The 14,117-nt window shown below is 46.5% G+C and overlaps 1 long non-coding RNA gene across 3 annotated transcripts in view; it reads right to left on the bottom strand.

The window, feature by feature from the left end:
- Positions 1-4,085, bottom strand: part of LOC106022227 — a 37,487-nt gene extending 33,402 nt beyond the window's left edge. The window contains exon 1 of one of the 3 annotated variants that reach the window (XR_005880668.1): positions 3,622-4,085. This is a non-coding gene — a long non-coding RNA (uncharacterized LOC106022227). The other 2 variants (XR_001197254.3, XR_005880667.1) reach the window with 2 other exon arrangements.
- Positions 4,086-14,117: the final 10,032 nt, after the last annotated feature.

Consider the following 14,117-nt stretch of genomic DNA (forward strand, 5'->3'; position numbering starts at 1 on the left):
AGCCATGAAATCACACTAAGCAAATGTGAGCATTTGAGCACTGGGTAGATTAGAATATTCACCACCTGTGTCACTGTTAATCTCAGACAGTCGAATGCTAAATAAAAAATTCATAGGGAAAAAAAACCAGAAATTTTTTTGTCCTGAATAAATCAATCATCTACGGAATTGTAATAGATAGCATGTGGGACTGTGGATGATTCTGTCTTCCTAACATGCTAACTTGCTCCTCCATCCTCTTAAGGCAGAATCTCGTGTAGCCTACGCTTGCATCAAATTCACTATGGAGTCAAGAATGACCTTGATTTACCGATCTTCTTGCCTTCACCTCATACATGCTGGAATTTACTGGCACGGACCACCAGTCTGCCTTGTCTTGCTGTTTTAATGACAACAGTAGAAGCAGGTGAAGGTGAAGACAGGTGGATCAGGAGTTCAAAGTCATCCTCTAGTGTACTTGAGACCAGCTTGTGGTACATGAGAATTTATTTATTTTTCTAAGTGAACAATAATAAACAGGTAAGCTAGCCTAGCAGTAGATTAGCGCACACAGATTTTTTAAAACTTTTAACAGCGGAATGTCAAAAAAATGAAGGAAAATGTACTGTTTTTCCATAAGTAGCACATTGCCATTAAATTTCCTCCACCAGGTAACAAATTCCAGCAAGATGGACTGTACACTATTTAGATTATATGAGCAGATGTCACCTATACGTTGTTAGTACTTTTTACTGAACAGCTGTCAACAGGTAATTCTTTGTACTTTCCAAACTCCTGTTTTCATGTGTCTTCTTCTAAGCTAAATGATTATAAGGATCTTCCCAGTCTTCTCTTCCTTTGGTATGTTTTTATCATAGTAAAATGCATATAGCAAGATGCACCATTGTAACCATATAGAATATAGCTGAGTAGCTTTAAGCTTATTCATATCCTCCAGTAACCATCACCATCATCCATCACCAGTGTTTCATCTGTTTATTTATTTTTGAGACAGGTCTTTATGTTGTAGCTTGGGCTGACTTTGAACTCACGGCAATTCTGCCTCAGGCTCCTGAGTGTAAGGGTGGGAGAGGTACAACTCACCACATAGGCTCTTTAGGGCTTTTGTGTCTTCCCAAACTCAATTTCTATCTCCTTTAAACACCCCAGCTTCCAGCAGCAGGGACCACTTTCTGCATAGAAGACAGACTGTGTGACCATCTCATGTAAGGAGGAGTCATATGGTATTTATCTTTTTGTTACTGGCTTGTTTCCCACAGGCTGAAACACTTGCCAGAATTTCCTTTCTTCGTAAGGCAGAGTCCACTGTGTGGACACACCACATTGCTTATCTGGTCACCCTTCACCAGACCTCTGCATGGCTTATTGTAAATACTGCTCTGAGGGCTGCACGTCTCTCCCTAGTGCCTGCTTGAGTTCTTTAGCACGTATACCCAGCCGTGCGACAGCTGGGTCCTGGTGCCTCTACATCCAGTTTCTTGAGGGTCTGCCATGCCGTCTTTCACAGCAGCTGTACCATTTTACCCATCGGCAGAGTACAAGAGTTCTTTTCTCCACATCCTCCCCACTTTTTCCCAGTATTCTCAGAGGACGCTGCAATACAGGGAGTCTGTCCTTGCCTGGCATCATGTTAGAAGGGGGTTGACCCTTCTGAGCCCGCCCCAGGCCTCTGGCTACAACGGAGCCAACGTTCCACAGGGTTATTCTGGCTGCTAAAAAGGAACGGAGACCCTAAATGTGCCAGGGAAAGCAGTGGCTCAATTTGCCAGCCTACCAAGTGGTCCAAGTCTCTAATGCAGTTTCTGATCCTGAGAACTTGACGCGCCCCCATGGACTCTTCTGATGAACTGCCCCACGGGCTTGGGCCTCAGGGAAAGATGCAGTCTTATACTGACTCCAGAATCTTGGCTGAGTGGCCAGCAAGCAAGTCAAGGTGCAGTGGCTCCCCGGTAGGCATGGCCACACTTATAGCTCCCTGTGCATGAGGAGAGATTGTCTACATCTGCAGAAGCCTCACTTGCCACACTTCTCTTTCTCCCTGGAGACTTCAGGATTTATCTGGCACCAGCCAGCCTCCTCAGTTTCTTCCTGTCCTTCACGGCTGGGAGGAGCAAGACTGTCCAGGATAGGCCAGTACTGGCAGAGGCAGCACTCGTGTCTAAGGTGAAAGGGACATGCCTGAGAGGAGCAATCTTAAGCTGCCGTCTGTCCTCTGGGGAGTGGGCAGCTACCTACAGCTCGCTTTTCTGAGACTTTGAGATGAGGAGTACCTTGGGCTGAGTTAGCATCTAAACAGAGGGATGATGTTTGGGCCAGCAGAGCAGGAAAGACAAACCAGTTCTTCCTCAGAGCCCAGCTGGCATCCTTGTTTCCAGCTGGTGCAGAGAGGTTACAGTGTAGGATGAGTGGACAAGCTCTTAGCACCTGACCCCATCAGGCTCCACTGCGGGGGTTGGGATAAGAGGGGAAAAGGTAACCAGCTCTTTTCTTTTTTTCTTTTCTTTTCTTTTCTCTTCTCTTCTTTTCTTTTCCTTCCTTCCTTTCTTCTTTCCTTCTTTTTTTTTCTTTTTTGGGTCCTCCCAAAAATTGCATATTCAATTCTCATCCAAGATAGGGCTTCTGAGAGAGTACTAGGTCATGAAGGTGGCATTTCAGGAATGGCATGGGTACCCTCATAAAATGCCTTAGAAAGACTTTCCCCCATACCACCCACAAACCTCAGTCTCCTTCCTAAATCCCACCCAGCCCACCTAGGAGACTGAGCAGGGTGCCCCGTGGTGTCCCTTTTCTGGAGCCCTGAAGTTCTCCTCAGACCCACTCCTTCATGCTTGGTGTTGTTGAGCACCACTCTGCAGTCCCATCTCTGCCACCTGTGGGTCTTCCTGTCACCGTCTCGACTCTCTCCCTCCTTTCAGCCCTCCCCATTCCTACCTTTATGCCGAGTGAGTCCACTGTGTGTACACGAGTGACTCTGTGTACTGGTCACTCAGGTCCTCACCTTCCTCACATCCGGTGTTTTCTTCTTTTCATCATGTATGTCCATCTGGACAGGCAGGGATGCAGTGCTGCAGGGAGCTCAGGAAATGCCATACAGCTTCAGAGCCTTTCTAAAAGGCAGTAACTGCCCAACACTTACCCCTAATCCTTTGCAAACTCATGCAGTCATTGGGGAGCAGCTGAGGAGACAATAGCTGGGCCTAATGGCATCCAGCCCTGAACTCAACATGGTATGCCTCACTGCCTTTCCCAAGTCAAGCTCATTCTTATGGTACATTGTAAGCACCACGACATCAGACAGACAGGAATAGAAAACACGTCACAAGGAAGAAACTGCAGGGGCGTGGTGGCACACACCTTTAATCCCAGCACTCAGGTGGCAGAGGCAGGCGGATCTCTGTGAGTTCTAGGACGGCCAGGGCTACACAGAGAAACCCTGTATTGAAAAACTAAAATTAAAAAAGAAAGAAAGAGAAAAAAAGAGAGGGAAGCAAGCAAGCAAGAAACCTAGTCCCATGGATCCCAGGAAGCAGGAGTCTGGGTCTCACACTATGGACCCATCTGCTTCCCTCATCTCGTCCTCCCTTTGCTGAGCTCCCTGGAGAGAAGACTGGATCCACTCACATCATTCTTGACGCTCCTGGATAACATTCCATTGTCTTTAGGATAGCTCCAAGCCAGACATATCTTCTGTCTCTTCTGTGGAATGGAAAAGCTGCATCACTGCTCACCGCCTCCTGATGTTTCTTCCAGCTTGGAACCCGTGATTCAATGGCCTGACCTAAACTGGGTTTCATGCAAATGACTTCTCTCAGGCTGGCTGTACCAACCCCCAAAGCAGGAACTCTGGGCAAGACAGAGGCCCTCCTGTTCTTTCAGCTGAGCTTCCTCCTCACTGGTCTTCCAAGCACCTCTCAGCATTGGAGCCTGACCCCCGCAGAGCCATTGTGAACCTTTCCAAGTGCAGAATCCATGTTGGAGACTTCATAAGTGTCAACTTTCAGTTTCCCTCAGACACCGCAGGCTTCTTACTGTAAGGCAATGTTATCTTCATTTCATAGAGAAGGGAGCACACCCACATAAGTGAGAGGACTCGACAAAATCGGAGAGGGCAGGGCCCGTCCACAGGGACACTCTCAGCTGGAAAGGAACAGCATTCTACAGCCTCTCTTATGCTTCCAACACACACCTGTACACGCAGGTGACAAGGACAAGGGGCGGACTTAATCAAAACCTCGTGTGTAATTGGGCTCTGACATCATGCAGTCTAACTGGCGACATCGTGCATTTGTGTTTACGTTGACACCATGCATTTGTGTTTGTGGTAAGTTTAGAATTACAGCAGTGGCAGAGGCTGGCTTGATTTAGTTACAGACCCCAGAATGGCGCTAAGTCAATCATCAAAAGAAAGAAAACAACAAGTAAGAAAGAGGCAGTCAGCCAAGGAAATATAAACTATCAAGGAAAGAGGCTCTTGGAGTTCTGGAAATGGATAGCATCAAGAAAAAGTAAAGATGAGGGGGGGTGTGTGGCGCTAAGCTCAGAAAGTAAATTATCCTTTTATTGTTTCAGGGAAAGGCTGCTCTTTCCAGGAAAACACATGAAGGAGCCCCAGGGAACGTGGAAGCCTGATTGGGTCACCAACATTTTAACAACTCACAGTGTCCAGTAGGCTCTTTCCTCTAATTTACCAAGAGAGCAGCTGAAGCAAGGCACTACTGAGCCCTGGGACATCCCTTGTAGCTGACTTGTATTGGAGTAGGCCTATGGCCTGCTGGGACAGTAAAGGAAGAAAAGTCAAGCACCTTGTGGGCCACTAAACTGGTCACCCTAGAGCAGGAAAACCACTCACTCTTGGCTTTGGTCACTTGATTGAGACACGTGACAATGGGGGACCCAGGCAGGACCCTGGCTTCTGCAGGGATGATAGTGCACAGTGATGGACATGTAGGAAAGAGGAGCGGGAGGAATGGGGTACCATGTAGTGCTGCAACCTTGTACTTGGTCAGCCTGAACTTCTGGAGCAGAACTGAGAGTAAGAGGCAGTTTGTGTAGTCCAGGTACGGAACTGCATCCATACATCTCCCCAGTCCTCTACCCTCCTCTCACCCCAGGTCTTGTTTTCAGGCTCCGAGGCAGAGTGTGATATTTACTTTGCTCATGTTCATGTTGAAATGTACATCAGAGAAAGGTCAAGGCAGGTAGGTATCCTACTCCTCCCACGGAGGCAGTGAATGGAAGAGGACGCAGCACCATTTGGCTATAAAGCACTTTGCAACAGGCACAATGGAACATACTTATAATCCCAGAACTTGGAAGGGAGAGATAGGAGGGTCAGGATTTCAAGGTCAGACCAGCTTCAGCTACATAGTAACCTCATGAGTTTAGAGCTAGCCTGGACTCTATGAGATCTTGACAAAATAAGTAAGTGTGCTCTGTTTCTGCAGAGGTCTCTGTTTGGCAGAGGTCTATGTCCAAGGACAATTTGTGAAGGGAAAGGACAACTGCAATAGCCAAGGCAGCTCATCACCCCAGCAGTAGAGTCATGCCATGCTCAGCAAATGCTGAGATGGTATTGGCAGACAAGGAGGCAGAAGAGGAATGTAGACGGAGTTGCTGCCTGAAAATGCATGTCAGCTCTGCTCTCCAGAGAACACGTACTCCATCACTAACTCTTCCTAGAGAGGTGGAAATCAGTTGTAGCTTTAATCACCTTGTTTACTCTAACCTGGCAATAGATGGCTGCTTAATAGGAGCAAGAAGGCAAATTGCCCATAATTTTAGAGTGACCCAGGTCCAAAAGAGGACCTGGATGTATACAGATGTACTTCAAACACACTTCAAAGTGTTCTACCATGTGCATGGACATGAGAGCTGGACATGAAAAGACTCAGATGTCACTGCAGTGATGCCGGAATGGGCCGCTGATTGGCATAGGGATACATACACAGACAGTCTTCGTTACTGGCAGATCTGGCTTGGCAAATTCAGAAAGCACTGATACTTATCTGTAAGTCAAAAGCCAATGTTCATGTACTTTCATGGTCACTCAGAAGACAGCGCAGTGACAATTGTCTTCTTTGATGGACATACTGCCAGAGGAGGCAGGAAAGTGGAGGCCTGCCCTCTGACTCAACTCTCAAGCTTTTGCAGGCTATGTAGCAACGGCTTTTCTTCCCTCCCTAAGCAACTGTTATGCCCCTTCCTCACCCCTCCCATCACCCCATGGGTTGCTGTTGCAAACGCCTTCTCCAGACACAGAGGTGTAAGTACTGCAGGACTCTTAATAAGCATGTCTTGTGTCAGGTAAGCTTCCCCCAGCCTTGTGCAGAGTCTGAAGTTAAAGGACCAACACTGTCCATTAGGTAAGCTGTCTTAAACAGAAGGGAGCGCTCCACACAGCAAAGTCACATAAAGATAGTTTGATAAAAAAAAAAGTGACTATTTGCTCACAGGAATTTAACCCTGGGTATCCCCCCAGGATTAAGTGTGTCATATTCACTAATTTGGTGTTCATGGCAACTTTGCAGACCTTATCTCTTATGGGTAATGAAAAAAGGCTCCATATTGCAGCCAGGACTGTGGCTTGAACTATGCAGTGGATGGTAGAGTCATTGGTGACTTGGGGCCCACAGTGGGGAAGACAAAAGTATCAAGCAGTGGGCTTGACAAAATCCTTGCATTACTCTCATTCCCAGAACTCTATGGCCTTATTCTGTTATCATGAGAACCCTCATGGCTTGGAAAGTCTCTCTACGTTTCCCAGGGCATTCCCCAGATCAAATCTTCCCAGACATTTCACTTGGCCATGGACCTAACACCAATATTCCTGTATACCTTCTGCCTTGGAGCCCCCAGTTTAGCACTTCAGACTCAAAAGGACATAGTGGGATGCCCTCAGAAGAGTGGGAGAATTGCAAAAAGGCTTTTGTAATGAGTCTGGAGTTCACTGATAAGAGAGACAGCACTGTTCAGAGGACTTTAGAGCACAAAAGGAAAGACAAACTTCTCCCAAACCGGCTAGTATCCAGGAAGTTAACTCAGCTGAATTCCAGGAAGATGGGGCAAAGGGAAGAAGTCTGTGGAGGTGAACACGAGTTTGAAACATTAAGGAGAAAAGGCAAGAGAGGTAAGGAAGAGAACGAAAAGAAACAAGTAAGAGCCTTGCAAGAAGACTCTGAACCTGCCTGATGGGGAGGGGTGGGGTGGCTTTGTCATGGATCTACAGGTACCTGACCCATAGAAAAGTCATCACTCTGGGATCCTTTCACTGTGAAAAAAAAATTGAGCAGGGGTTGGAAAACATGGCCTATCGAACAAACTCACCCATGTTGTGTTTGTGTTGTATAGATCAGCTAAAAAGTGGTTTTGTATTTTGAGGTTTGGATCCTGAGTATGTGTAACACTAAATTGTGCTAGTAAAATTAACAGCTGCCTTTTACAGAAGTTTGCCAACATCACACAAGAGCATGCCACTCAGTACATGCTCTGATAGTCACCAGGACAAAGAATAGCCCAGGCTATGGGTTGGAGCTTTGTGCCAGGCCTCGTGTGAAGCTGGAGTGCTTGCTGCTCCCTGAAAACATGCCTGCGACTGTGGCTGACCACAAGAGTTGGATCTTTGGCTTTTGTATGATCAAATGATATCTGAAGAAAAAAAACAGACAAACAAACAACAACAACAAACACAGCCACAGGAAAAGCAAATCTCTGACACCAGTACCTAACTCTAAAAGATTTCTCCTTTAAAGAAAATTGCAAAAGCCAGGCATTGGTGGCACACACCTTTAATCCCAGCACTGGGGGCTGAGGCAGGCAGAACTCTATGAGTTGAGGCCAGTCTGGTCTACAGAGTGAGTTCTAGGACAGCTAAGGCTGTTACACAGAGAAACTCTGTCTCAAAAAACAAGAAAAGAAAAGAAAAGTGCAACATATGGTGGCATACTCCTTGGGAAGGTGTGGTGAGAGAGCTGTTAAAATCAAGTCCAGCATGAACTACAAAACCAAAAGAAAAAAATGTAAAGATATATTTTATTTCTAATTTGTGTGTGTGTGTGTGTGTGTGTGTGTGTGTGTGTGTGTGTGTGTGTGTGTGAGCACATGCCGAGCGCAGGTAATCAAAGAGGTCAGAAGAAGGTATCAGGTCGCCCTGAAGCTGGAGTTACAGTTGTCATGAGTTGCCTAGTGTGAATGTTAGAAACCAGACTTGGGTCCTCTGGAAGAGCTGTATGTGCCCTTAACTGCTGAGCTATCTCCTCCCAGCTTCTCCAATTCTTTCTTTTATTTTTGCTATAATCATTTACATGTATGGGTGTTTCATTTGTATGTCTGCCTGTGCATGCAGTGCTCCTGGAGGTTAGATGAGGGTGTTGAATGCCCTGGAACTGGACTTAAAGACAGATATGAGTGGTCACGTGGATGCTGGGAATCAAACCCAGGTCCTCTTGGATTGTAGACAGTGCTCTTAACACTGAGCCACATAGCTGAGAGTAGAGACCCTTTTCTGGTCAAAGATTGGAGCCATGTTACCTCTTTCCATCTTTCCAGCCTTCACTGGAGTGAGGGGTGGTCTTGTTGGGACCACTGACCCACTACAGCCATCTGGTAACTGTCACCCATCAGTTGGGAATCCTCCAGGCAGATTCCTACGCTGTGTATGAGACGTTGCCTGGTGACAGCTGACTCAGTGTCTCAGACTCTGCTGTCACCAATCAGCTGGCTGGGGTCCTTCTGTTCTACCCAGATGGAAATCATGAGTAGGAGTAGAGAAGTTTCTCGGTGCTGGAAGTCTCTAGCCCTTGAGTGTCTGAGGCCAAAGCGCTGGACTGGCAGACCTGACCTACAGCTCCAAGCCATAAGAGCTAGGGCCTAAATCCCAGGACTTAGAAACCAGGGACTTACAGCTCTGAGAACTTGGACTAGGCATTTTCTTTTCTGGACTTTGACCAACTTTAACCGTAGTGTTTGGTGGCTTCAGGCAACACTAGCTAAGGTTGCAGCCCTTAATGTGTGTTGAGGGAGAATCCTGACCTGAAATGTTGGCTGGGCAGAGACACTGGGAAGACTTGGTGAGTCCAAGTCACATGGACATAGGAAAGCAGGCTGACAATGGCCGTCTTGCCTCCTACCTTGTATATGACTGTTGGGATCCAGACCACTCATTTCAGGGCCTACTTGCTCCCTGGATTTTTTGTAACTCAGATTTTCAATATGTGTGTGTGTGTGTGTGTGTGTGTGTGTGTGTGTGTGCGTGTATGCTCATGTGACAGAGAAAGACTTGGGGCCAGTTTTGCCTGCTAGGCAAATGCTTTTCAACTACATCAAAGGCCTCAAACCATTTTTAGTTTATATCTTCTACATCTCCACTCAATGCCTCTGATTGAGTGTGAAGCAAAAAAGACTTATTCTTCCAAAGTAATTCAGAGTTAAGAAGCTGTTTCTGTCTCCTTTTCCCATAGGTCTAGCAGACACACACAAGTCCACCTTTATAGAGGACTAGCTCAGTATCTTTTAGATTATTAAACTAACTGCTATTTCCTGCTCTTTTTAACCTGTGCAGTGTTTCTGCCCTGGAACCCTAAGAGACACCAAGGACTACCCAGCCCCCGTGGCATTTCCTGTATGAATGCTTGCCCCATCCAGCTCTTCCTTTTAATAGTCCAAGTCTTGCTTCTTCCTGTATGACAGGCTCATCAAATCAGGATCCGAGGTGCTAAGGGGATGGAGGGATGACAGTTAGTGCTCACCCAGAGGATCTAAGTTCGTTTCCCAGCACCCACACCTGGCAGCTCACAACAGCCTATACCTTCAGTTTCAGGAGACTCAACACCCACTTCTAACCTCTGCAGGTACCCACATGCATTGTGGTATGCACACACACACACACACACACACATGCACACACATAAGTGCGCATACACACACACACACACAAAGATAAATAAATAACCACCTTAAATTAAGAAAAGGTGTTGAGGAAGGAAGGCGATTTTATTCAAAACCCAGCTCTACTGGAATACGGAGAACTTTCAAGGGTTCATCTTGCCAGGAAGCTGATTTGGAGGTGGGGTGCTTTATACAGGTGGATGACAGGTATTTCCAGACTGGGGAGAGCCTTCTCATAGCAAGGGATGGATCTGATACATAGCTGATCCTATTCACCTAGTCACAGGATGACTTTCAGTTCTGGGAATCTCAAGAACAAAGATCATTACTCCCTCAAATTGTTCCTGTCACTGACTAGTTTGCCCACACACAGTTCCTGACATATTACACAATGAGCAGGCTGGAGAGCAGTGCTTCCCCGAGGCCCTCTAGCTGATTTCCAAACTGACAGTAAAGAAAGAAAACAAACTACCTGATAGCTACGGCAGCCAAGGGTCAGGCGAAGCCACACAGAGCACTGAACTGGAGATTTGGTCTCAGTGCTGATGTCACTACCTACAGTTCCAGTGATGATGCTGGCTCTACTCTGGATCTTCTCAACCGGTTCTGGACTCCACTTCTAGGAAGGGAAATCCAACACAAACCCAGCCGATTATGTCCTTGCCTGAGGTAAACTGAGAAGTAACTCCAGAGACACCCCAGTCCTAATTCATATTCCCAATAGTAGCAATTCCTTACTAGAAATCGGGTTTTATAAAGGTAGCTGAGGATCTTGAAGTTGTCTGGAATCATCTAGATGGCCCTGGTGTTAAAAAGAAAGATGAAAGGAGAGAGGATTGTGATGGAAGAGGAGAAAGTGGCAAAGTCAAGGAGGAGTTTGGAGTGACATGGCCATGCCAAGGAAAGCCAGAGTCACCAGAGGCTGACAGATGTGGGAAGAAATCCCCTCCTCCCCCGTCCGCATCTTCTAAGCATAGACAGCTTGATCCCAGTTGCTTAGCTTCAGGGTTTTGAGAAAATGCAACACTCCTTCCTTCCTGTTTGAGCATAGGAATAATGCTCAAATAATGGCCCAAACCCCTGTTCTCCGTTCTGTGAAGCCCTGGAGGTCTGTTATTTAAACACAATTCCGAATCACATGCTCTCTCCATCACTATGTTGCCTATTTATCCCCAGTTTCCCTTCTGCAAGGGTTCAGGACTTGGAGGCCTCTTCCACCAGAACTCTCTGTCAGTCAACCCCAAAGATCATCTGCTGCAGTTCCTGTCTGACCTAGTTATCTCTTAGAGGCTGTTACACTCTGTCCCACCTACTTGATGCATTTGACTTTCAGCTCCCTGTGGACGCTGCAATGAGTTTTATCACAAAGATAAGACCATCTCTATTGTTAAAGGTGTTTATCCATATAGTAATGGGACTTTATTGATTGTTGGCTGCCTGTACCTGTTACACAGAGGGTTCTTAAGTATTGTGATGATTTACTGTCTATGTAAAATTAATTCTGTGTAGCGTTTTGACAGAGATATTCGTTTCTTATCCAGGTGTCTCCTGGAAGTGTCTTTCTGCCTTCTTCCGTGTTGTTTTTTCTTAGCCCTCCCCAACCTCCAGTGCGCTGCTTCTCAGGCTACATTCATCTCTCTGGCAAGCTCAGAGGTCAATTTTCAGGAATGTCACTCTATGCTATAGGCTTTTTTTCTGCCGTCCCCCATGCTTTCTCCCATCTGCCCAGTGGAAGTATCTGTATAGATGCCCCACATGCTCTTGGAGCCCAACATGTCAAAAATGATTTTCTTCTCTTCGTTCCTGTCTATTAATCCTCCTATCACTCTGGACAAGCAGAGCCCCTGGGTAGGACTTTGGAAGCCAAAGTAGGACACAAGGACAGAGAAGAGTTAAGCAGCAGCTAAAGACCTGGAAATTAGGGGCATCTGGGGAATGTCCGCAGGGACAGCCCCATAAAACTGCTCTTTGGAGGACTCTAGCAGAGGTGCAGAGCCAAGCCTGAGATGCAAACAAGCCCCAGAACAAGCAGTAGACCCTTGTGGGTGGGGCTGTGGGAGGCAGCTCAGGAAAGCATTCTGCAGACAGGTTCCAAGGTCATGTCAAGGGGACTTAGTGACTTCTGTGGTCACACCTACTATTGCACCTCCTTCCTTTCTGCTCAGCCATCCAACCAGCATCCTCAGACACAGTCTTGGTCTTGCTTTTCATTTAACATTGTCCTATCAGGTAGGACATCCCCAGTGTCTTCAGTCCCATCCCATAGACTCCAAGGAAGGTCCTTTCCACAGCCTCTTCCCATTAATCAAGTACAACACTAGCACCCAGACTCCAAAGTCTCTCTCCTATTGCATCTAGAATGAAGTCCCCTAAGGACACTCGAAGTTCTTTCCCAACCCTACTCTTGTCTCAGGCCCTGCAAGTGGGTGCTTTAAAAAAAAAAAAAAGACAGCTTCCTATAAACTTGCAAATTTCTGGTACTTGGCTTGGAACCTGGCTGTGAACACTCCAAGTTCTCATCACTTAAATAAATAGGCTGTGAATAAAGATGGTGACCAAGTTCAGAAAGGAAAGAAGCAGATTAGCTTAAGAGCTCACAGCTGCTGCTTCCTCAGCCTCTGCGACCAACCGTCTACTGAGGCACAGAAGCTCCGCGCTATCCCGAGAGCAAGACCGACCAGGAAATGAATGATTCCTAGATGAATCCAAGGTGGACCCTTTGAGTGATGCCAGAGACAATGAACAAGGGTGGATGAGAAAAACATGTGAGCGTCTCAGAAACACAGCATGAGCAGATTCATGCTTTCACTATACTTAACATACATATAAAGGACAAGGCCTTGCTCAGCCACCCTTGCCCCTTTCCTCAGAAGAGCCATCCCTCCCTCAGTATCTGTGTGAAGTGGTTCCAGGATATCTCTCCCCACACTGCCTATGGAAATCAAGACACCACCACGCTGTGCCTATAGAAACATCTGTGGATGTTCAAGTCTCTTAGATAAAATGGCACAGTATTTGCTTATAACTGATGCACGTCCTTCAACATACTTTAAACCATCTCTGCTTGACTAGCAATACCTAAGATGTTACACTGTATAACTGAGGGGATGATGATAAGGAAAGGTCTGTGTATGCTCAGTAGAGATGCAATGGTTTTTGGAGTATTTTCCATCCATGGCTGCTTGAATTGACTGATGTAGAAATGCAGGGGGTATATGTAAGTACTTGGAATGTTGCTGGGTGGGACTGGCAGATGCTGCAACTGTGTGCAGCTGTTATGTGCACCCCCCCACCCCCAGAACCTGCAGATTCCACAGTTCCTACCTGCCCTCCCACTCTATACCATGAATTGCAATGCTTGTAGTGAAATATATTGAAGTATCTGTAACACAACAACTTTTGGGATAATTAAATGACTTCATATCCTTATGGCTTTACTGACAATGGTAAAGAATAATTTGCTTTGGCCGGGCGGTGGTGGTGCACGCCTTTAATCCCAGCACTCGGGAGGCAGAGGCAGGCGGGTCTCTGTGAGTTCGAGGCCAGGCTGGACCGACAGCCTCCAAAACAATACAGAGAAAACCTGTCTCAAAAAACAAACAAACAAACAAACAAAAAAGAATAATTTGCTTTATTGATAAAATTCTCTTTGCTTAGTCACAAATAAATTAATTCATCATCTAGATATCTGCATATTTTTGTGAGTGTTGTGATATTGTTATTTCACCATCTTTGACAAACAGAATGAAGATCTCATGACTCAATCCAGTATCTTCAGCTGCTGATGGAATCCCTGCCACAGGGCTGACTGGTGGGGAGAAACTGATCTGAAGCCACAGTGGTGTGCCTCTGGGGGAAGAAGCTGTTTTCCTCTAGGGAAACACTGCTATTCCAGTTGTGTGGACCATCAGAGACAGGAAAAACAGAGCAGCCAAAACTGCTCTACATAGACAAACACTGAGGGTCTGGGGGTTTGGTTTGATTTCCCTGTTGCCTTAAACTGAGGAATTTTATTTCTTGGCGTAGGAGGACAAGATGGGAGGCCAGGCCTGTGGGAGGTTGGGTCCCAGGGAGGCTGAACCTTAGAGCACAGAGAAGGCCTAGAAGGCAGGCAACCCCAGATCATCACATCTCATACTTGGTGCACAGCTGAATGGTGCCTGCACTGTCTCTGCACACCCAACTTTGTTGAAGGCTAGCAGACAGCACCTGGAGTCCTCGGGATTAGGAGAGGA

The sequence above is a fragment of the Mesocricetus auratus genome, unplaced genomic scaffold, assembly GCF_017639785.1.
Source record: "Mesocricetus auratus isolate SY011 unplaced genomic scaffold, BCM_Maur_2.0 Super-Scaffold_100013, whole genome shotgun sequence".
NCBI classification, from domain to species: Eukaryota; Metazoa; Chordata; class Mammalia; order Rodentia; family Cricetidae; genus Mesocricetus; species Mesocricetus auratus.